This window comes from Miscanthus floridulus, chromosome 3 (assembly GCF_019320115.1).
Source record: "Miscanthus floridulus cultivar M001 chromosome 3, ASM1932011v1, whole genome shotgun sequence".
Lineage (NCBI taxonomy): Eukaryota > Viridiplantae > Streptophyta > Magnoliopsida > Poales > Poaceae > Miscanthus > Miscanthus floridulus.
In genome coordinates, this window is record NC_089582.1 from 49915362 (window position 1) to 49939820 (window position 24459).

Here is a 24459-nt window from a genome sequence, read left to right on the forward strand (position 1 = left end):
GATGACAGACGCTTGAAATCAACAGGCAAAAGGCGTACACAACTAAGGAGGCGTATATGGCACTCGCCCCTTGACCAGTCTCCTCGAATATTCATGGATGTCGCATTTGGAACACACAAGTCTCTAACAAAGTTAAGATCTTTTCTTGGCTATATTTTAAAGACAGATTAAGTACGCGCTCCAACCTCCTCGCCAAGCACATCCTAGAAGATGACATCTGCCGCTGTTGCTCCCACCATGTTGAAGACCGGAAGCATGTTTTTTTCCAATGTCCAGGAAACGCTGCAGTTTGGTCCAAGATTCGACTCCGATCCACAATGCAGCTGAAGTGGAGGATACAGACATTTGGACTGCGCATACCCCTCCTCATTTGGATGCAAGCTTGTGGCCGTTTGTTCTCCTTACTCTACTATGGCGGATTTGGGACGTCAGGAACGGTGAAATTTTCAGAAGTGAGCCTTCCTACAGTAGCAGGCGTGTGTTAACGACTTTGGCCTGTGATGATCTTGTCATATGGCAAAAACGTCTAAGAACAGACCTAGATGTCTCCCATCTTAGACGGTGGCGCCTCTTCCTCCCTTCATGTAACTCCTTCACGGACTCCTGAATCGGAATAAAGTTTAGGTGGGGAAGCTCTCCCCCTGTTTGTTTTCATCAAAAAAAAAAAAAAAAATCCACCACTCAGAGTGAAATCTCCCGTGGACAGATACTATGCATGCTCTCGTGGCTACGTGAAGAGCCTTGCGAATTGGTTATTTGCTGCAAAATACATACATTTTTGTAAAAATATACTAGCTATAACATTTCATCCTATGGATTCATTAAATCTATATCTATACTATAAAGAAGCGAAGGAATTGAAAAATACGATGTACCTAGATAATTTATACCCACCTAATATCTGAACCGTTGATGGCATAATCTCATTTAATCTAATGGTTCCTATTAATCTAATGGTGGGCCCATAATAAAATCTTACCCGTAAGATCTTACACGCCGTGTTTGTTGTTCACCTTCGTCGCGATCTTTTTCACCGAGCAACTCCTTACCCGGCCGCGCGCATGTACCCACAATCACGGCGGTTTACATTAAATCAGATGAAATGTCATCAATACAAATGGACCAAGCACTCAAGAGTCAAGACAGGTACTGTAGGATTCCTGATGGCAAGTTCTAGAGACAGATAGAGGATTTTAACATTCAGTTTAGTCCAAATGGACCACACAAGAGCAGTGGTTGGCAGCTGAAATATGAAACTGTAGATATGATCAGAATCAAAGATTTAACTCCATTTGAAGTTCGCACATTATCACCGGAGCAATGCTATAACACAACAACAGATCTATGAGAGGAAATTACTTGGAACAATTAGGATGAATGAATTAAATTTCCTATTTTAGACTCCAAACATGGAGTATACGACGTTCACAGAGGACAAGAGACCCACACAAGCAGCACTTACATAAGCGTCTCTCGTCAGTGGTCACACACTCCTCGGCTTGGCTATAGCTTTCAGCGGGGTAGCCATGGTCATCGTCAAGCCCAAACTCTCGGACATGTCCACGCCATTCTCCATCGCCTCCCGCTGGAGCGCCCAGTCGAACCGGAGCAGCAGTGAGCCGAGCATGTCGTGCAGCATCCTGGTGGCGAGCGGCAGGCCGAGGCAGGCGCGGCGCCCGGCGCTGAACGGGATGAACTCGAACTCTGTCGTGCCCACGAAGCCGGTCTCCTCGTGCCGCGGCTGCAGGAACCTCTCCGGCACGAACCTGTCGGGCTCCGGCCACGTCCCGGCGTCGCGGTGCACCGCCCAGATGTTGACCAGCACGGTGCAGCCCTTGGGCACGGTGTGGCCATGGACCTTCACCGTCTGCTCGGCCTCGTTCGGCACCAACGGCACCACCGGGTGCAGCCGGAGCGTCTCCCTGATGACTGCCCGGAGGTAGGGGAGACGGCCGACATCAGAATGCTCCACGTAGAGCTTGGACCCGACAACACTTGTGAGCTCTTTCTGTAGCTTTCTCAGGGTATCTGGGTGTTGTAGTAGCTCCGCCATTGCCCACTCGATTGTGCTCGATATTATATCCACAGTCGCCAGAAATATGTCCTGTAATGTTAATGTGGTATTACCACCAAAAAGTTCAGCAATGCTGCCCACAGCACGCTTACTGATCAACAACAACGACGACGACCACAACAACAAAACTTTAAGTCCTAAATAAATTGGGGTAGGTTAGAGTTAAAACCCAGCAGAAACAATCAAGGTTCAGGCACGTGAATAGTTATTTTCCAAGCACTCCTATCTAAGGCTAAGTATTTGGGTATATTCCATCATTTCAAGTCTCCTTTTATTGTCTCTACCCAAGTCAACTTTGGTCTTTCTCTGTCTCTTTTCACGTTACTATCCTGTCTTAGGATTTCACTATGCACCGGTGCCTCTAGAGGTATTCGTTGGACATGTCTAAACCATCTCAACCGGTGTTTGACAAGCTTTTCTTCAATTGGTGCTACCCCTAATCTATCACGTATATCATCGTTCCGAACTCGATCCCTTCTTGTATGACCGTAAATCCAACGCAACATACACATTCCACGACACTTATCTGTTGAACATGTCGTCTTTTTGTAGGCCAACATTCTGCACCATACAACATAGCAGGTCTAATCGCCGTCCTATAAAACTTGTCTTTTAGCTTCTGTGGTACCCTTTTGTCACATAGGACACCAGATGCTTGCCGCCACTTCATCCACCCTGCTTTGATTCTATGGCTAACATCTTCATCAATATCCCCGTCTCTCTGTAGCATTGATCCTAAATATCGAAAGGTATCCTTTCTAGGCACTACTTGACCTTCCAAACTAATATCTTCCTCCTCCCGAGTAGTAGTGCCGAAGTCACGTCTCATATACTCAGTTTTAGTTCTACTGAGTTTAAAATCTTTGGACTCCGAAGTCTCCCGCCATAACTCTAGTTTCTGATTCACTCCTGTCCAGCTTTCATCAACTAGCACTACATCGTCCGCGAAAAGCATACACCAAGGGATGTCCCCTTGTATGTCCCTTGTGACCTCATCCATCACTAAGGCAAACAAATAAGGGCTCAAAGCTGACCCTTGATGTAGTCCTATCCTAATCGGGAAGTCATCCGTATCTCCATCACTTGTTCGAACTCTAGTCATAATATTGTTGTACATGTCCTTAATAAGCCTGACGTACTTTGTTGGGACTTTATGTTTGTCCAAAGCCCACCACATAACATTCCTTGATATTTTATCATAAGCCTTCTCTAAGTCAATAAAAACCATGTGTATGTCATTCTTCTTCTCCCAATACCGCTCCATAACTTGTCTTATTAAGAAAATGACTTCCATGGTTGACCTTCCGGGCATAAAACCAAATTGGTTCATAGAGACCCGCGTTATTGCTCTCAAGCGATGTTCGATAACTCTCTCCCATAGCTTCATAGTATGGCTCATCAACTTAATTCCCCGATAATTAGTACAACTTTGAATATCCCCTTTATTCTTGTAGATCGGTACCAATATGTTGGATTTAGACCCATGTTTGGCCTAATCTGAAAAATTTCAAAGCATGCACAACCTATAGTCCCATATTGCTAATTCAAGGAGAGGTTGCCTTGCTTAAATATGAAAGTCTCCTCTCTATGCAAAATAGGTGAAAATGAGAGAGAAAGAGACTGTTGCTACACGTACGCGCAGCTCGCGCGCATTTTTCGTGTGACTTGTGACTTGCGACGCGTACGTGTACATCAGGCTATTATTTGTGCGGTTTCTATTTTTTATGCTGAGCGTAATGGCGCTTCAATGTGATTGAAACTGTCGTTTTAAACAGTAATAAGGTGTGTCAGTTTCTGCTATTTGATTGCATCATTTTCTGTCATTAAATTAGGCAGTTTTTATTGCTTGATGAGGGGAATTGATGCACTATGAATGCCTATAAAACAAGGAGACATCCTAGTTGAAGGGTTGAAGGGCACACATTCACACGCTCACCTTCCCACTCGCTGTGCTGAGCTTCTCGCTGCTGCGCCTCGTCGACCTTTGAGTTTGGCGTGCACCAGACTTGAAGAGAGCGGGATCTCCGAAACCACTGCTGCGAGACTCCTGCACGGGGCGGCAATCAGGTTTTTGGGCAATGTCTACACGCGACCGCTTGGTGATCTGCAACATCTACTTCAACACGTTCGACTACGTTCTGCGTGGGATCATTGAGTAATTTCTTTGCGCAATCTTGTTCTAGTCAGTATGTTGCCTGTTTACTTGTGTTATATGCTTGCATCATTTTTTATCTATGAGTTTTTCCTCCAAACAAAATCTGGAATGTATTTTAGGCACATATTTCCAACATTCCAAAAAGCTGATTGTGCCTATTTCTGTGATCTAGCAATGGCAAATAATGCATCTGATGCCATGAAACCTGAGAGATTTGGAGGTGAGAACTTCCGTAGATGGCAGACAAGGGCCAAGTTTTGGCTCATGTCATTGGGGCTGTGGTGGGTGATATACCCTGTGTTTCCCATCACAAAGGAACAGACCATGCAGTTTGAGAATGCGAATAACACCGCATTGGGCTGCATCCTCACCATTTTGGCGGATCAACTCTATGATGTGTATATGAATTACTCATCGGCCACCATGCTGTGGGAGGATTTGGAGCAAAAATATGCAGAAGCCGAAGCCGGTCGCTGGCTGTATGTATGTGAAAAGTTCTTTGATTTCAGCATGGACAGTGCTAAATCAATTGTAACTCAAGCACACGACCTCCAGCTTCTGGTTGGCGAGATTGCACATTTGGGATGTGCTTTACCTCCAAAGTTTGTTGCAGCAGCGATTGTTGCTAAACTTCCTGTAGAGCGACGTGATTTTGCTACAGCTCTGAAGCACAAAAGAGAAGAGATTTCTATTGAAGATCTCATTGCAGCTCTTGATGTGGAAGAGAAGGCAAGGGCAAAAGATGTGCAGGTGAAGAACGTGCAGAACAGTGCCAATTTTGTTCAAACCAAGAAACAATTTAACAAGAAGAAGGGTCCCAAGGCGAATAAGGTTACTAGCTTTAAAAAGAAGAAAACAGAGAAGAAGGATATGAAGAATCTCACCTATTTTGTGTACGGTAATCCTGGTCACTTTGCCAAGGATTGTCCTGACCGCAAGGACAGGACCACTGAACTGAGCAAAAAGTTCACTAATGTGACCATTGGCGAGGCCTCGACTTCAGGAGGGTACGGTAAATCTCCTGTTGTTTATTCTGCATTTTAGTCTATCGACTGGTGGGTTGATACTGGTGCAAATGTTCACGTGTGTTCTGATGCTTCCTTGTTTTCTTCATATCAGGCAGCAGGGACTTCCAGCGTCCTAATGGGAAACGTCACGCGTGCTTCTGTTCTTGGTATTGGTACGGTAGATCTGAAGCTCACTTCAGGGAAAACCATCCAATTGAAGAATGTCCAGCACGCACCTACGATAAACAAGAACCTGCTGAGTGGGTCTTTCCTGTGTAGGAGTGGTTATAAGCTAGTATTCGAGTCAAATAAAGTTGTAGTGTCTAAATTTGGGGCTTTTATAGGAAAAGGCTATGACAGTGGAGGCTTGTTCCGACTAAGTACTATGTATTCTTGTTATAGTTTGAATATTACTACTGGTTTGAATAAAATTTTTGCTGATGTATGGCATTCGAGGTTCTGTCATGTTGGTTTTGATACAATTGCTAGAATGTCCAGATCTGAGTTAATTCCTAAATGTGATATAGTCAAGAATTCTAAGTGCCAAACTTGTGTGCAAGCAAAACAACCTCAAAAACCTTTTAAGGCATTAGAGTCTGAGAAGAATCTGGCACTACTAGATTTGATCCATTCTGATTTATGTGAGATGAATGGTGTTTTGACTAAAGGAGGAAAAAAGTATTTTCTTACTTTTATTGATGATGCAACACGTTACTGTTATGTTTACTTGCTGAAGTCTAAGGATGAAGCGCTGAACTATTTTAGAATATATAAGGCAGAGGTTGAGAACCAGTTAGAAAAGAAGATTAAGAGACTTAGAGATGATCGGGGAGGAGAGTATATCTCTAATAATTTTTCTAATTTCTGTTGTGAGCATGGGATTATCCATGAATTTACACCACCCTATTCACCACAATCAAATGGTGTAGCTGAGAGGAAAAACCGGTCACTTACAGATTTGGTGAACGCCTTATTAGAGAGTGCCGGTATGCCAAAGATGTGGTGGGGGGAAGCAATCTTGACTGTAAATTTTGTGCTCAATAGAGTTATCACCAAGAGAAGTGACATAACTCCATATGAGGCATGGAGGGACAGAAAACCCAATGTCAACTTTCTGCGAACGTGGGGATGTTTGGCAAAAGTCAACATTCCAGAGCTGAAGAAAAGGAAACTTGGGCCAAAAACAGTCGATTGCATTTTTATATGATACGCTCAGAATAGTCCTGCCTATAGATTCTTGGTAGTTAAATCCGATACTCCAGAGATTATAGTAGATACAATAATGGAGTCTAAGGATGTTACTTTCTTTGAGGATAACTTTCCTATGAGACCGAGTAGCAGTACTTTAGAAAATCTGGATGCAGCCATTCCTAACTCTGAACAAGTTGAGAACATACCTTTGCGAGAGAATAATGAGGAGGATAACAATTCAGACATCACTCCGCGTAGGAGAAAGAGACAAAAGGTTCAGGAATCTTTTGGAGATGACTTTATTGTATACCTTGTGGATGACGTATATGACTCTGGCTGATGCTTATGCATCTTCGGATGCTGACAATTGGAAAGAGGCAGTCCGTAGCGAGATGGACTCCATCATGACAAATGAGACTTGGGAAATCACTGAACGTCCTGTTGGGTGCAAACCTATTAGATGTAAGTGGATTTTCAAGAAAAAGATGAGACCAGATGGCACGATTGAAAAATATAAAGCGAGGCTTGTGGCCAAAGGCTTTACCTAGAAAGAAGGTGAAGATTATTTTGACACCTATTCACCTATGGCCAGGTTAACCACCATTAGGGTGCTCATTGCATTAGCTGCTTCCTATGGTCTACACATTCATCAAATGGATGTAAAGACAACTTTTCTTAATGGAGAGTTGGAGGAAGAAATCTACATGGAGCAACCTGATGGTTTTGTGGCTAAGGGACAGGAGGGTAAAGTTTGCAGATTGTTAAAATCATTATATGGCCTAAAACAAGCACCCAAACAATGGCATGAAAAATTTGATCAAACCTTAACCTCTGCTGGTTTTGTTGTAAATGAAGCAAATAAATGTGTATACTATCGTCATGGTGGGGGGGTCAAACAGTGATCTTGTGCTTGTATGTGGATGATATACTCATATTTGGGACTAACACTGCCATGATTGATGAGGTCAAATCATTCTTATCTTCATGCTTCGACATGAAGGATCTGGGTGAAGCAAGTGTTATCCTGAATATTAAGTTGATCAAAAATGAGAATGGGATTATTCTAAATCAATCTCATTATGTGGAAAAAATACTATGTCGCTTTGGCTTTGAGAATGCCAAAGTATCCCCTATGCCCTACGATGCTAGTGTAAAGCTAAGGACAAATAAAGGCGAAGGGTTGGACCATTTGAGATATTCACAAATAATTGGGTCCCTCTTGTATCTCGCTGGTGCAACACGTCCCGATATATCTTTTGCTGTGAGCAAATTAAGTCGTTTTACTTCCAATCCAGGGAAGGATTATTGGGATGCCCTAGAGAGAGTGCTACGTTACCTGAGAGGTACAATCGAATATGGAATTCACTATACTGGTTATCCATCTGTATTGGAAGGATATAGTGATTCCAACTGGATTTCTGATGCAGATGCAATTAAATCCATGAGTGGCTATGTGTTTACACTAGCAGATGCTGCAGTTACATGGAGGTCATGTAAACAGACCATTTTGACGCGGTCGACCATGGAAGCTGAGCTTGTAGCACTTGACACGGCTACTATTGAGGCCGAGTGGCTAAGAGAGCTACTCATGGACTTGCCACTGGTAGAGAAACCAGTTCTGGCAATCCTTATGTACTATGACAACCAAATGGTATTGATCAAAGTTACGAGTACTAAGGATAATTCGAAGTCCTCGAGACATGTGAAGCGAAGGCTTAAATCTGTTAGAAAGCTGAAAAACTCCAGAGTAATTGCTGTGAATTATATTCGCAGTGAGAAAAATATAGCAGATCCCTTTACAAAAGGGCTTGCACGGACAACGATTTCTGTTGCAAACATGGACATGGGGTTGAGACCCATTTAGTTGCAAAGTAATGGCAACTCATTTCCTTTGATAGGAGATCCCTGATTTGGAAAATGAGAAAAATAAGTTACTGTTGTAACAGGGAGTACAGACTGTTTAAAAAATTTAAAGTTACCCATGTTCCATGAAATGTACTCTCTTCTGTATGGAAGGCTGGCTATTATGCCTTAATATATTCTAGTGTCCACCGAAGGAAAAGGTATCGTCCTACAGGATACCTAAAATGAATACACCTATGTGAGCTAAACTGTTAGGTCACAGTTAATGAGAGTGAGGTACTCTTTGGAAAGCTCATGAGAAGATCAAGGAGCAAGACCTTTAAAAGCTTCGTTTGGACTTGGCGTTCTTGCAGCCTAGTACCAGTTGGATCTTCAAGAGAAATCTGACAGCAAAAAGCTATGAATTCAAGGCTTAGTCCATTCACAAGCTGCTGGAAGATGGACCTGATTGATCTAGGTGTGAGTTCAACCCGTACAGGACTTATACTAAAAATATGGTATATATAAAGAATGTTCAGTATAGCTGCTTTGGAATTGGTGGGGGATTGTTGGATTTAGGCCCATGTTGGGCCTAATCTGAAAAATTACAAAGCATGCACAACCCATAGTCCCATATTGCTAATTCAAGGAGAGGTTGCCTTGCTTAAATATGGGAGTCTCCTCTCTATGCAAAATAGGTGAAAATGAGAGAGAAGGAGACTGTTGCTACACGCACGCGCAGCTCGCGCACATTTTTCACGTGAAAAATCACGTGACTTGTGACTTGCGACGCGTACGTGTACAACAGACTATTATTTGTGCGGTTTCTATTTTTTATGCTGAGCGTAATGGCGCTTCAATATGATTGAAACTATCATTTTAAACAGTAATAAGGTGTGTCAGTTTCTGCTATTTGATTGCAGCATTTTCTGTCATTAAATTAGGCAGTTTTTACTGCTTGATGAGGGGAATTGATGCACTATGAAGGCCTATAAAACTAGGAGACATCCTGATTGAAGGGCACACATTCACACGCTCACCTTCCCACTCGCTGTGCTGAGCTTCTCGATGCTGCGCCTCGTCGACCTTTGAGTTCGGCGTGCACCGGACTTGAAGAGAGTGGGATCTCCGAAACCACTACTGCGAGACTCCTACACAGGGCGACAATCAGGTTTTTGGGCAGCGTCTACATGCGACCGCTTGGTGATCTGCAACATCTACTTTAACACGTTCGACTACGTTCTGCGCGGGATCATTGAGTAATTTCCTTGCGCAATCCTGTTCTAGTCAGTATGTTGCCTGTTTACTTGTGTTATATGCTTGCATCATTTTTTATCTATGCGTTTTTCCTCCAAACAAAATCTAGAATGTATTTTAGTTATATATTTCCAACACAATATACTTCTCCTCCACTCATCAGACATCTTGTTCGATCGAAAAATATGGTTGAACAGCTTAGTTAGTCATACTATAGCTATGTCCCCGAGGCATCTCCACACCTCAATTGGGATACCATCCGGTCCCATTGCCTTACCTCCTTTCATCCTTTCAACGCCTCTCTGACCTCATATTCTTGATTCTCCGCACAAAGCGCCTATTAGTGTCATTAAAAGAGTCATCCAACTGAAAGGTTGTGTCCATATCTCACCATTGAACAATTTGTCAAAATACTCTTGCCATCGATGTCGGATCTCATCCTCCTTCACCAAGAGATGCTCCTTTTCATCCTTAATGCACTTAACTTGTTTGAAATCCCTTGTCTTTCTCTCATGAACCCTAGCCATCCTATAAATGTCCTTCTCACCTTCCTTCGTACTCAAATGTTGGTAAAGATCCTCGTACGCTCTACCCTTTGCCACACTTACAGCTCGCTTTGCAGTCTTCTTTGCCACCTTGTACTTCTCTATGTTGTCCACACTCCTGTCATAGTACAAGCGTCTATAACATTCTTTCTTCTCCTTAATAGCCCTTTGGACTTCCTCGTTCCACCACCAAGTATCTTTAGCCTCGCCTCCACTTCCTTTGGTTACTCCACACACCTTTGAGGTCACCTTCCGAATATTGGTTGCCATCTTCTCCTACATGTTGTTTATGTCCTCTTCTTCCTTCCAAGAGCCCTCTTTGATAACCCTTTCCCTAAATACTTCTGACGTCTCCCCTTTCCGTTTCCACCACTTTGTTCTTTCAATCTTAGCTTGTTTATCCTTATGGGCACGCACCTAAAAATGAAAGTCTGCCACCAGAAGCTTATGTTCAGAAACAACACACTCCCCTGGTATCACCTTGCAACCCAAGCATGCTCGTTTGTCCTTTCTTCTTGCGAGGACAAAGTCAATCTGGCTAGAGTGTTGTCCGCTACTGAAGGTCACTAGATGACATTCTCTCTTTTTAAAGGAAGTGTTGGCTATCATTAGGTCAAAAGCTACCGCGAAGTCCAAAACTTCCTCCCCCTCCTGATTCCTGCTACCATACCCAAAACCTCCATGAACTACCTTGAAACCTACACTTGTAGTACCTACATGCCCATTAAGATCTCCTCCTATAAAAAGTTTCTCACTACTAGGTACAGCTCTAATCAGGCCATCTAATAATCACACATGCGCAAATTGATCAGACACTACCTAATTAATATGAAGATCAGTACTAACAGTTTAAATTTTCCATTGTGCGCTGAATCACTAATCATTGTCTTGTATCTGAACACTAGCACGCTTCTTTTAATCTAGGGTATGTTTGGGACCGCTTCACCAATTCTGCTTCACAAACTTCATCATGGAATGGTTTAAAAAAACTATACTTTTTAAGTACTTCTTTAGGTGGTCTCTCAACTCTATCTTTTTTTTCTGGAACAGAGTTTGTGGAGCTGCACCTATTTGGCTAAAAACATGAAGTGTAGCTAAAAAACATGGAATGGAGCAGTCTCAAAATAGCCCTTTGAAGAGTATAAATTGCGCTAGCAGTCGTTAATTAAACTATTGCATCATTCTCATGAGGCACTCAAACTTTGAAATTACAGATTTAGGCCTCCAAACTATTTAAATATTCAATCGTGAAACCGATGATACGTGGGTCAACAACCAATAACTATAAGATTAGTCCCTAAACTATATATTAACTAGTTAAGAATTACGTAATAGTTTAACGACCCATCATATAATTATGGGCTACGTAGATCCATATGTTGGTTCCATGCTAGAGCTAGCACTATATAGTTTAGAAACTTAGATAAGAATGATATAACAGTTTCGAGACCGATGGTACAACAAATAGTTAAGTTGGGATCAAGAAGCATGCCACACATCTAAAAAGACGCTTGGTGTTACGTTGGAAGTTAGGGTTCGATCATGTATGCCACATTTCCTAATAAAAGATGTTACACTAACGATGCCTGTTCAACAAACATCGTGTTTATTTTGAAGAGTCTGTCTACTATATAAACATGTGTTTTAGCACAAGCCAACACATGGTTGTTGGCTGCATGTAAAACACATAGATTCCAACACAGGAAAAACCATCTATTTTTGGACTAGCTAGCACATGGTTGTTGGATACCTAAGAAACACACGAATTGAAACATGGAAAAAACGTGTGCTTTAGGAGAATGTAACACACAAATTCCATCAGGCAAACAAGGCCCACAACTCTATTGTTTTTGTCTTTTGCTGTTGTCTTCTGTCCAAGTTTTTTGTGGTTGTCTTCTGTCCAAGTAAAGAGTAAGTCAGCCCAGAGCCCAATAACTAAGAAGACAGAAAGGCCCACTAAAGATGTGCTAGCACATAAGCACAAAAACAGCAATCGATATACTTGGGAAACAAGCAGAGCAAATAGGGGGAAACCTCTGCCCTACGTGGAGATCAAATCTCTACGTGGGGGCAAGCAGAGCACTGCTCTACGTGTAGATCAGATCAAATCCCCCATGCAGAGCAAGGGAAAGGAGAAAACAACCAACAGATCAAAGATGAAGATCTCCTCTGCGTGGGGGCAAGCAGAGCAGAGGAAAGGGGCAAGCAACCAACAGATTGAAGGGGAACCACTAACCTCAATAGCCAAGGTAAGCACACCGACTTCCTCATGAAGATGTAATCCAAGACTGCTAGTATTTGCTGCAACCAAATTCAGGAATTAGAATTACAGATTCACAAATGAAGGAACTCAGGAAACAAAAATACAGAATACCGAAAAACAAATTGCACATTTCAAATATTGCAACTGGTATTTGCTGCTAATGCAATTATACTGATTAAACAAGCATTTTTGGATGTTGCAACCAAGGGGGTGAGAACAGCCCAAACACACTACAATGAGCTGCAAGAAGCAGCTATGAACTCTGAATGTGGCAAACTATGCTTTCTATTTATAGCTGATTCTAACTACTTACAACAGCCCTAGTTGATGTTTTGACAGCCCTGATTACAACAGCCTTGATTCTAACTATTTATAGGTGATTGTATGAGCAGCAGATTATATCTTACACAATTTAGATGTTTTAACAGAATAAGAACAAAGGAAGAGGTACAAGACATGAGCAAATGTCAGAGCCACAATATCAGATTCATAATTCTGAGAAAGTGCAAGGATACAGCAACAATGATGTCAACACCAAGGACATGTATGAGGTAAAATAACTCTTAATTTAAAATGCAGTCATAAACAATGAAAATATAGTCAACTACTGAATTCTATATTTTGCTACAGCATTCATTTGGTTCCCTAATGCATTTGATACGAGCACCAAGTCCAGTTTGATCAATTACTTGAGGTAAAAAACACATTTCATAGATGCAATGAAAAATTAAGAAGATCTGATAAAAAGCAAAATAAGTACTCAGGTGCTCTCTTTTTTATGAAGCAGAATAGTATGTATATGACAACAAGCAGAGTTGATGATTATCCAACATCAATGAACTCACATGGTACAGAAGCAATGAAGGCAGTGCAGTCAGCTCCATATCAAGTATTTGGAGGCACAAATTGTTCCACTGACCGTTTCTACAGATACAAAAAGGTGAGCAAAATCATTGCTTACTCCTAGGAAAGCCAGGTACTAGATTAAATATTGCTTCAAATAATCATTTAATCAGTGCAACTAGACATATGTCAAGAAGTATATATGTTCAAATAAATGCAGGGCGGAAAGAATGCATTTGCAAATTCTATGTTGACAAATCTATCAGACATATGTCAAGCACTACAAGTCTGATTCATACCTCATTAGCCAAGGTTAGTACACCAAATCTTTTCAATCAATTTCTCTGGTAAACCAATTTATCTGATGAAGCAACAATGAACAAATTAGCAGCTAAGATGAAAGACTAGGAGAACCTAGATCCATGGAATCTGTAATCATGGGAGCTATAAACACAGTCAGGATGGCAAAGATGGACTGCTGCTTGTGCTTGCTCCAACAGCAGGGCGTGGCCCTGGTTGCTCACTGTGCACAAGGAGCAGATCCAGCACTTGGGGGTTGTGATGTGGTCTAAAAGGCTAGAAACATAGAGAGCATAGTGCAAAACAGAGAGCATGAGATCACACACACATGTAGCTAGCAGAAATCACACAACACACATCGAATTTTTTTGGGCCAATTTCTAAAAGTAATTCTGCAGCAACACCACTCACCAATCCTCAACTAAAATTATAAATATATCTGTTATGCATTTGCTATATTCCTATTGTAAATAAATTACAAAGCACAAATATGGAAATTGCACATTTCACATAGTGCAACTTGTACTTGCTACTAATGCAATTATACTGCACATGTATAGAATTTAAAGGATCTGGCTCATGCAAGTATTGCTACTTGTACCTACGAGTGGCTATAATCTGAAATACTGATTCTTTATAATGCTTCAACTTTATCCTAATGACATATCATCATATATTACTAAATGAAGGCAAAGCATAGGGCAAAATTGAGACTGGAGTAGGAAGTATTATAGATCACTGAAACTATGGATGGGCATAACTTTCAGGTAATATAAATATCAATAATTAAGTTTTGGTTTAGGAAAAATCTATTTTCCATGGACTTACTACAAATACAGGTGAATCCTCCTAAATTTCATATTTCTAAATGATGTACATCATCTACTACAGGTACCATATACACATGCAAGTGGAAACTCAGAACCAAACTTTGATCTCACAACAGCACATGGGATCAAGAAGTGGCAAGAAACACTACAATTGATGTACCAGACTAACCAGGTACTAGATTAAAGTATTGCTTCAAATAATCATTTACTCAGGGCAACTAGACATATGTTAATAAGTATATATGTTCAAATAGATGTAGGCTGGACAGAATGCATTTACAAATCCTATGTTGACAAATCTATCAGACATCAGTTACAATGACAGAGATGAGCATAGTAGGAACACCAATTATGTTGCAGAAATACTTACCGGATCTAATGTCGGCCCTTCAAATGCCTATAGATACAAAAAGGTGAGCAAATCATTGCTGAGATTCAAAAATGTCAAGATAAAAGGTTGTTTTTTGAACTAAATTATATTTCAATGCAGGGAGGCTACACTAAACTTATGCTGGAACAAACCATGGCCATCGAGTGTAGCACCGACACCACCTTGTACTAGGCATCTAACATGGTCGTCTTCCTAAGATTGAACAAAGGCTGAAGTTACATAGCTGATTTGGAGCAATAGAAACATCAGCAAGATCATGAAAATCAGAGCTAAACATACATACCTCAGCATTATCCTTTTGGTTACTCTATGTGAACTGCACTTTGTGCCCCAAGACGCTACCTGCACGTATTGCAGACTAGGTGAAATAGAATTCAGAAATCTATAATGGCATAGTAGCTAGGAGCAAGTGGACAATACAAATGGCAGACATAAGTTAAGTTGGGGGTTTGGGTCCTTAAGAAAAGATATATACTGAAAATGCAACACTGAAAATGTACAGCAGTGATAATATACTGAAAATGTACAGCAGCACTAAGCATATATCCTAAAAAATGGCAAGCTCCAAGTTCATAGAAACAGGACTACTATTCAGCAATGTAGCAATGTCCAGCATAAGCATATATACTGAAATTTAATCTATCAAACATAAATGGGTAAATCAACGCATCACTAGCACTGACATTCAGAGACAACCACGCACTGAACATAGGAAAAATGAGATGTGTGTTGACACAAATCAGAATTAACAAAGTTCATGAAGTGTTAGCACAAATCACAAGAGACAATTTTTTCTATGAAATGATAAAGACAAAAATGAGGTGTGTTGACACAAATCGCAATTAACAAACTTGAAAGATGTGTTACCACAAAAAATCAAAAGAGACAATTTTTTTCTATGGAAGGACAAGGACAAAATTTTGGTGTGGGCTGACACAAATCACAAGAAACAAAGGACAAGGTGTGTTAGCACAAATCACAAAGGATAATTTTTTCTATGAAAGGACAAGAACTAAAAACTTGGTGTGGGCAGACACAAATCACAATTAACAGAAGAAAAGGTGTGCTAACACAAATCACAAGAGACATCGTGAGTTTTATCATATACCTTGGCAGCACCAGTGCTGCTGGGAATGATGTTAAAGCTGGCAGCCCTACCACCTCTCCTAGTCCTTGGCTGAGGGTCCATCAACTAGTCTTCTCGGTGGCTTAAAGACAAGCATCATGCTGTCATTTTACAACCAAATGGATATATTTAGGATCTAGGAGAACATGATACCCAAACAAGTGAAACAGCATACACATTCTGAAACAAATAAAGGACCGTGAAGAAAAATTATACCTTCAGATGCGCAGCAGCCTTGTCCTTGTCAGTGAAGACACAAGTGGACTCCATGACATAGTTGGCACCAGCCTCACCCCACATGATCTAATCAGGGTTCCTATAGAATTGAAGCAATTCAAGCATCAACTCACAAGCTCAAAGCTAAAGCCTGAACAAATAAACTCAATCCATGTACGAAATAAGCAGGAGAGGGGACAAGAGAGTACCTGATGCCAAAGACGGTAACCGGCTTGTCACCAAAGAGAAGGGTCTTGGAGTCCTTTGAGGGTGATGTCACTGTGCTTCTAGTAAAATGGTGCTTGAGCCTAAACATATGGTAGATGAAACAATAACATGTACCTGCCAGCCAATACCATAGCTAAGAACAGAGGGTGGGATTGGTGTAGGATTGGTGTAGCACTAGCATACCTAGAGACAGCAATGAAGGCCCCAGTGCACTACAGACACAAGGAATAGCCAGTTAGTGAGATCATTATTATATCACCATACAAACCCACATATAGCAATAATGTGCTGGAATATTTGTTTTCTTCTAAGCACAGCGAGCTAAACCTCCACGAGAGCAACAAATGATGCTGCCATCATTGCAAAAGCTTCACCCGCATCAAAAGTTGGAGCACCCTCACTGAAAGGGATATTGAACGCAAAATGTGGGGGCATATAACAGATTCAGCCACAGAGGCAAGCTTCCTGAACATATGTTTTTCCTGCTTAATCAAATGTAAAAAGAAAAACAAAATAGTGATAAAGTTATTTATAAAGACTAGATATTGCACATGTTATACACAGTAATTGACAGTATTTGAACTGTGCAATTTACTACTAATGTGCAATCAAGAAAATGGTGCTTGTACATAAAAGAATAGAATGAAATCATAGTTCAGTAGAATTCTAATGCAGTTTGCAGTATAAATTCATCATCCTCCATGGCTACATAACAAAAAAATCATTGTAACTTCACTGCAATATTTACATGCAGGTCAAACAATTATTTTGCTCAAAAAACTTATGCCGGACTGCTTGTACATGGTATACAAGTCACATACCCGACCAAGTAAATCCTCAGATACATAGCTGAATCCAGACCTGCATGGCTAATCAACTCATCTTCAGGCATTTTGAGAGCAGCAGGGCATCCAACTTAAGAATTTCAAGTATGAACGCATGTCCAAATTGACAAATTTTTGGACAAATGTACCCCCAATGACTTGAACTCTCTCTTGAGCCTTTCAGGTACCATTTTGGGAAGTAAACCCTATCATTGATTGGCTGTAGCCGAAGGAAAGCAAATGGCAAGTAGGAACACTACTAAGCACCTAGTATGTTGATAGCCGTAGAGAGTCCTATATCTTGAATAGTAGCCATAGTTGTCCTTAAACAGTTTGGGAGGAAATCCTATTGAATTTATCTGCAAGATATCAGGAAGAACACAATCATTAACCACTAGACAGTATGATGTCATAATAATACAATTGTAAACAAAATCAAATGTAAGAATTGATGAACGACGAGGTTATAAAAACATGGCCTATTGAGAGGCAAAAACCGCACGTGGTGACTCTGGCTTTGTCACCAAATGAGAATGCCTTCAAATTTGGCGATGACAAGATTTCTCCTTCTGTCCTAGATCCAACAGCCACAACTATACTCCTAGCATCGACCAGCCAAACTGAAATGTCTCTAGCTGTCCAAACAAGTAAAAATACAGGGAACAAAGTTCCTATTGTCTAAGAAAAACCATGCTAATTCTGATAGATTGGAGAGGTCTGGGGCTAAGCTTATTAACTAACGTAGCCAGACACTGCGTCGCAGAAGACACTTCACGAGTTGTGCCCAAATTGTATCACATAAAGAACCAAATACATATTAATTAACGGCCAAGTTCCTACACTTCTAAAAAAACAAATGTGAAAATATCTTAAATGTATCGGCACAAATCACAGAAAACAATTTTTTGATGTTTTGGTTTGGTATGGTAGGGCTAAAAAGTTCTGGATTCCGCTTATGTTGTTTTGTGCTGTATTCTTATTTTTGGGAACCTCAGTCAGTTTCTAGGAAATAGACACTTTTAGCTTTCTTTTATTTCATGTTCACTTTAGTTTAGTCTGTATTGCAACTCAGTTACTTGGCTGACATACATGATAGTATACCCTAAAAACCAACTCGAACAATAAACTAGTGTATAGGCCGATCAGATATAACCTGCTCTACATAATTCATTTAAAAAACGTCTGATCCAGTAAGCATGAAGATCATGAGGATCATAGCATGACCATGGCCCCCAATTTTTGTATTGCTATAGCCTTGCTCAAAGATACCTACTGACAACCTGCTTACTGAGTGCCATCGATCCAACCCAATAAAGCTCAAAGCCTGGGATTTATTTCCTTTTAGAGGATTAGGAATACTGTTTCATGATATTCCCAAAATAAGACAGACATAGTCATGCAGTTTCGTAGGCAGAGGACTTGTATATTCTCCTTGCCAAGTTGTCTAGCTAAAACATAAAAGTATCTTCGTCAACTCCCACAATCACACTAGCATAGTGTACTAATAGTGTAGGCTCAGGATGAACCTATATACTACAAGGGTTCCACTTGCCAAGTTGATCGGGATAAGCCTAATGATGAACTGATGAGGCCCTAGAGTGATGAAACCAACAAACATTTAGACATCTCACACTAGGCTGATGAAGCTCTTTATAAAAAGAGCAGCCCACAGACAGATATAAACTAAAGATAGTGAATCAGATATTGAGGTTGGCAAAACAGGCCTGCTACTGCTAGTTCATGCCATTAGAACATCACTGACCTCAGCAGCAAGGCAAGAGTCTGAAATATACCATATATAAACTAGGCGACAGAAACAAACACGCCCACTACTTTAGGATAGTCATCACAAGTAAGCCAATGGGACAATGAACATTGTCATGTCAAGATTGCACAGCTAGCATAGGTGGAACACAATTTAATAGGACATCAGACAATTCTCCGAGTAAGAGATCCTATGCTGGAAAGGAGCACAACAGTGCAACCATTATTTAGAATAAAGTGTGTGTCATTATCAGATAAGAAAAAACCAGAGCACTACAAGACACGTGTTCAAACTCGGTTTAGCAAACAAGCAAAACTAATCCATGCTAGTCTGTTTATCACACCATTCATACTAAAGTGCCATAAACAGCAACCATTATTTGCTCTACATTCAGTTAAGAAAACAAGATCTGACGAAATGAGAAGAAAAAAAACAAAGCATGAACAGAGATCAAAATAATGGTTGATGACATTGAGAAATTTGGATAAATACTTTGAAGCCAGAAATAATCTCAGAAGCTTGGTGAGGGGTCCATGCTAGTAGAGCTGACATTTCATTCTCTAAACTACAAATTCCAATCCAGTCAGTAATCAAGAACACATGTTCGTATGCCATAATCTTCATTTCTTCAACTAATCTGTATTTAGAACAGCATAAGTAAGAAACAAACAAACTACACCAAGATTTGGCTCAGTGACTATAGAGCAGGTTAGAGATGCAATATTAACCACAGAGTATGCAGGTCCTTGCTCCTCGAAAATTAGCAGCCAAATACTAAAATAGATCAATAGAAGTGATTGGAGTTGGTAGTCATCAGCTAAAGAGTTGGGGAAACAGCTCGGCGTTTCCCCATGCCTCCCAGGTCCCAAATCTGCCAAAGGACCATCCCACCCAACAACACGAGATTCAGATGATGGAATGGAACCTGCAAAACAGATCGAGTCTCCACATAACCCCGAACCAAGCAGCGGCGATGCAGATGGTGGACATGACACAAGCATTCAAATCAGGCAAGCACCATGCCTGATGCACTCGATGTAGACATTGAACAAGGATTAACCTAGCACCCCCATACCACTGCTTGCCAAACGCGCGCCACGCCGGCAAGCCCCACTTGGCCCACGCACTCGTCGTGCCTGCCGTCCAAGCAAGGAACCACGGTCACAAACGAACATCTGCCTGCCTGGGAACAAAGCCGATGCGCCACGCACCCCAACAACCGCCCCTACTGCAACCAAAGCTACAGCCACAAACCAAAATCCCCCAAATCCAACGCAAATCCTCCGTCTACATCCAAAAATCCCCCACCCAAATCTCCATCCATCAGGCAACAGATGAGGCAAACTTCATATCAAGGGAGAAAAGTGACGAACGCAGGTACCTCCAGAGCTCTAGGAATGGCAGACGAGGAGCGAGCAACCGATTCGGTGAGGGGGAGGCCACGAACAGAGACAGGGCGGGGCGGGGCAGTGAGGTCGCCTCTCGAATTGTCGCGACGCCGACGGGAGCAAATCGCCGGGGGAGCACGAGTTCGCCGGAGCAAATCGCCGCAGCACCGGGAGCGTCGAGGTCGGGGGAAGGAAGCACTACGGGAATCAGGAGGTTTGCCGAGTGCTAGGGGCACTCGGCAAAGCCTAAAAAACCCTCGGCAAAGGGTTTGCCGAGTGTCGATACTCGGCAAACGACACTTGGCGAATTTTAGTCGGCAAACAGACTTTGCCGAGTGTTTTTTGTCGGGCACTCGGCAAAGACTTCGCCGAGTGCCGAAAAAACACTCGGCAAAGATTTACACTCGGCAAAATAAAAATGTGAAAAAACCCGAAAATAATAGCAAAAAACCCGAATTTTTTTTCCCGGGGGAGACGGCCACCGGCCAGCGCGCGCTCGCCTCCATCGAAGTCGCTGCATTTTTTGCGCAAAATCCGCGGCTAACGTGGCCGGCGGGATTCGAACTCACGACCTCTCCCTAGCGTCTCTGCTGCTCTACCACTGCACTACACTATCACTTGTGTCTAGATTCCGTTATCTATCCTCATATATTATACTAAACCGAGAGTAAATTTCTTGTTTAAGGCCCTAAACGAATTCAAATAAAAAAGTGGTCAACTACAAAGTTTCATAACTTTTCGAGATCTACAATTTTCATTTAGGAAGTTTTTCCATCCGAGGTCGTTTGAAAAATTCGAATTTCAAATTTGAGAGATTCAAACGTAGTTTTGCATGATAAGATGATTTCAAATCAAAAAGTTGTCAACTACATAGTTTCATAACTTTTAGAGATCTACAATTTTCATTTAGGAAGTTTTTCCATCCGAGATCTTTTGAAAAATTCAAATTTTAAAATTTTCAAATTCAAACATTGTTTTTGCATGACAAAATGATTTCAAATCAAAATGTTGCCAACTACAAAATTTCATAACTTCTCAAGATCTACAAAGTTTATTTTGGTCATTTATTCATCCGACATAGTGGTAGTAACATTGTTCACAAATCTTATATATCTCTCTTCTACTTTGATGAAACTAATATGAGAGATATGAGAGATGTAGATTTTATGAACAACATTATTGTCGCTTTGTCAAATAAAGAAATGACCAAAATAAACTTTGTAAATCTTGAGAAGTTATACAACTTTGTAGTTGAAAAGTTTTTCATTTGAATTCATTTAGGGCCTCAAAAATTAATTCAAAAAACTGATTTGCTGAGGGCAAAAAAAAATTACACACGGCAAAATGCCTCTTTGCCGAGTGCCAAAACAAAGGCACTCGGCAAACTCCATCTTTGCCGAGTGTCAGAAAAAAGACACTCGGCAAACTGAGAGTAAATTGCTTATTTGAGGCCCTAAATGAATTCAAATCAAAAAGTGGTCGACTACAGAGTTTCATAACTTTTCGAGATCTACAATTTTCATTTAGTAAGTTTTTCCATCCGAGATTGTTTGAAAAATTCGAATTTCAAATTTGAGAGATTCAAACATAGTTTTGCATGATAAGATGATTTCAAATCAAAAAGTTGTCAACTACATAGTTTCATAACTTTTGGAGATCTACAATTTTTATTTAGGAAGTTTTTCCATCCGAGGTCTTTTGAAAAAATCAAATTTTAAAATTTTCAAATTCAAACGTCGTTTTTGCATGACAAGATGGTTTCAAATCAAAATGTTGCCAACTACAAAATTTCATAACTTCTCAAGATCTACAACGTTTGTTTTGTTCATTTGTTCATCCGACATAATGGTACTAACATTGTTCACAAATCTTATATATCTCTCTTCTACTTTGATGAAACTAATATGAGAGATATGAGAGATGTAGATTTTATGAACAACGTTATTGTCGCTTTGTCAAATGAAGAAATGACCAAAATAAACTTTGTAGATCTTGAGAAGTTATACAAGTTTGTAGTTGAAATTTTTTTCATTTGAATTCATTTAGGGCCTCAAAATTTGATTCGAAAAACTGATTTGCCGAGGGCCAAAAAAAAATGCACACGGCAAAATGCCTCTTTGCCGAGTGCCAAAACAAAGGCACTCGGCAAACTCCATCTTTGCCGAGTGCCAGAAAAAAAGCACTCGGCAAAGTCTTTGCCGAGTGCCAGAAAAAAGGCATTCGGCAAAGACGAATTTTGTCGAGTGTTTTTTTTTGCCGAGTGTATTTTATTTGGCACTCGGCAAAGACGGTCTTTGCCGAGTGCCCGATAAAATACACTCGGCAAAGCCTCCGGCACTCGGCAAAGTGCCGGTTGCCGGTAGTGAAGATGAAGGAGAAATGAAACGATCAGAAAGGAAGAGGCGCGATTCTCGATTTTTCAACGGTACCAAAAAAGTGGGCCCTCTTAATCAGAGACAGAAGCGGCGGTGGCAAGGAGACGCACATGGTGCCAATCCAACGCACGGAAAATTCATGTGCCAAGACAAGCTAAAACACAATCGTTTCTTTTAGCATTCGTGTATTTTGAAACTGTAGGCTGCAAATATATAGATATATAAGCGCACGTTAGCGTTTGGTGCTTACCGCGAGAAATGTTCTCATCACATCTCTTTTGACGCTGATCACCCCATCGTCGTCCTTCCCTTGCTCCGACATGTCGAGCATCACGTCCAAAAGGTCCTTTTCGCACGAGCTGACATCGACAACAGCAGCAGCTTCCCGCCAGTACGTGCCGCATCCGGCGCTCGACCTGCTCGCCGACCAGCCGGTAAACCATCGCCATCCCTCTCCCGAAGCTGCGCCGCACGCCCTGGAGGTCGGCCACGGCAAGCGCCGGGTAGAAGTCCGACACGTTGGGCTTCAGGGACAGTGCCACGGCCTCCCGCGTGGCGTCGTGCAGCGCCCGCGCCGTCGCGTCGTCTAGCCCCGCCGAGAACATGGCGTGCACGACCTCCAACGGCGCAGCCGCCGCCGCAAGCTCAGAGACGCGGCGGACGAGGTCGAGGACTCCGTCCTGCAGCAGCGGTCGGACCCGAGCGCCGTCCAGCTGCCTCGCCGAGAGCAGGTGCTCCGTGCCGATCCTGCACAGCGCGTGCCACCTGCGGTCGGGCGGGAGAACGAAGACGAAGTTGGCAGCGTGGCCCAGAGCTAGCCACGCATCTGGCGGGCTGCGCCCGGTGAGGCTGGTCGTGGAGCCAAAGCCGAAAAAACATACTCCACTAATACATGACGCTATGAAGTTTAAAATTCATCCCATATTACTTGACACTATAGCCTCCGTAGGCAGGTCCCATGCTACCCAGCTGTAGCAGAGATTCCATCCATCGCATCGTGTTCCCATCCATGTGAATAGAATAAGGAAGAAATGGAGTGGTGGCCAGCTGCTAGCGGTGCTCTCTCTGCGTGAGATGTGGTTCCATGCTCTAGCAACAACATGTGTTCATAGATGTTATTCTTTTGTAGGGGTTTTTATATCTTCAAGCCTTCATCTTGGTAGGAGCGACACATCTTAAAACGACATGTATTATGTGCGACAGAGGGAGTAGAGCTATATCAATTATTGGAGCCTTATTTTGGGATATGAAATGGAAATGATAACCCAAGTATAACGTGGATATTTGGTTTTGTGCATTTCTTGAGACAAATATTTTAATGACTACTAGGATTACCACTTTGATAATGTTGACCAATATAGATGGTGACACGGTTAGTCAGGACATTTGGATGTTGTTCCATCCTCACATTTAGTATTGCCATTTTCCCGGATAAATGAACCTAAACCTAAAGATAGTGACGAGTTCCATCTAATCACCTCCTACCACCAATCCACCCACTCAGAGTGAAATCTTCCGTGGACAGATATTGTGCATACGTTCTCGAGGCTATGTGAAAAGCCTTGCGAATTGGTTGTTTGAAGCACTTTACATACGTTCTTGGAAAAAATATACACAACATTTCATTTTATGGATTAAATATTATTTGAAATACTGCAAGCGCGTCTGACCATCAATGATGGCTAGGTAGTTTAATTAGCGAGCAATAGTCCATAACCTCCTTATGCTAGGAAGGACAGAGTTGATTGTATAACACTAATCCTCCTGGTGTGCCATGTCCGTAGCGCGTCGTTGTAACTTTCACTATTTCTCAATCTTAATACAAAGGCACACAAACCT

At 41.6% G+C, this 24459-nt stretch overlaps 1 pseudogene; it reads right to left on the reverse strand.

Annotated features, from left to right (window-relative positions):
- Positions 1 to 1483: 1483 nt before the first annotated feature.
- Positions 1484 to 23611, reverse strand: LOC136543724 (geraniol 8-hydroxylase-like; annotated as a pseudogene).
- Between the last annotated feature and the right edge of the window lie 848 nt (positions 23612 to 24459).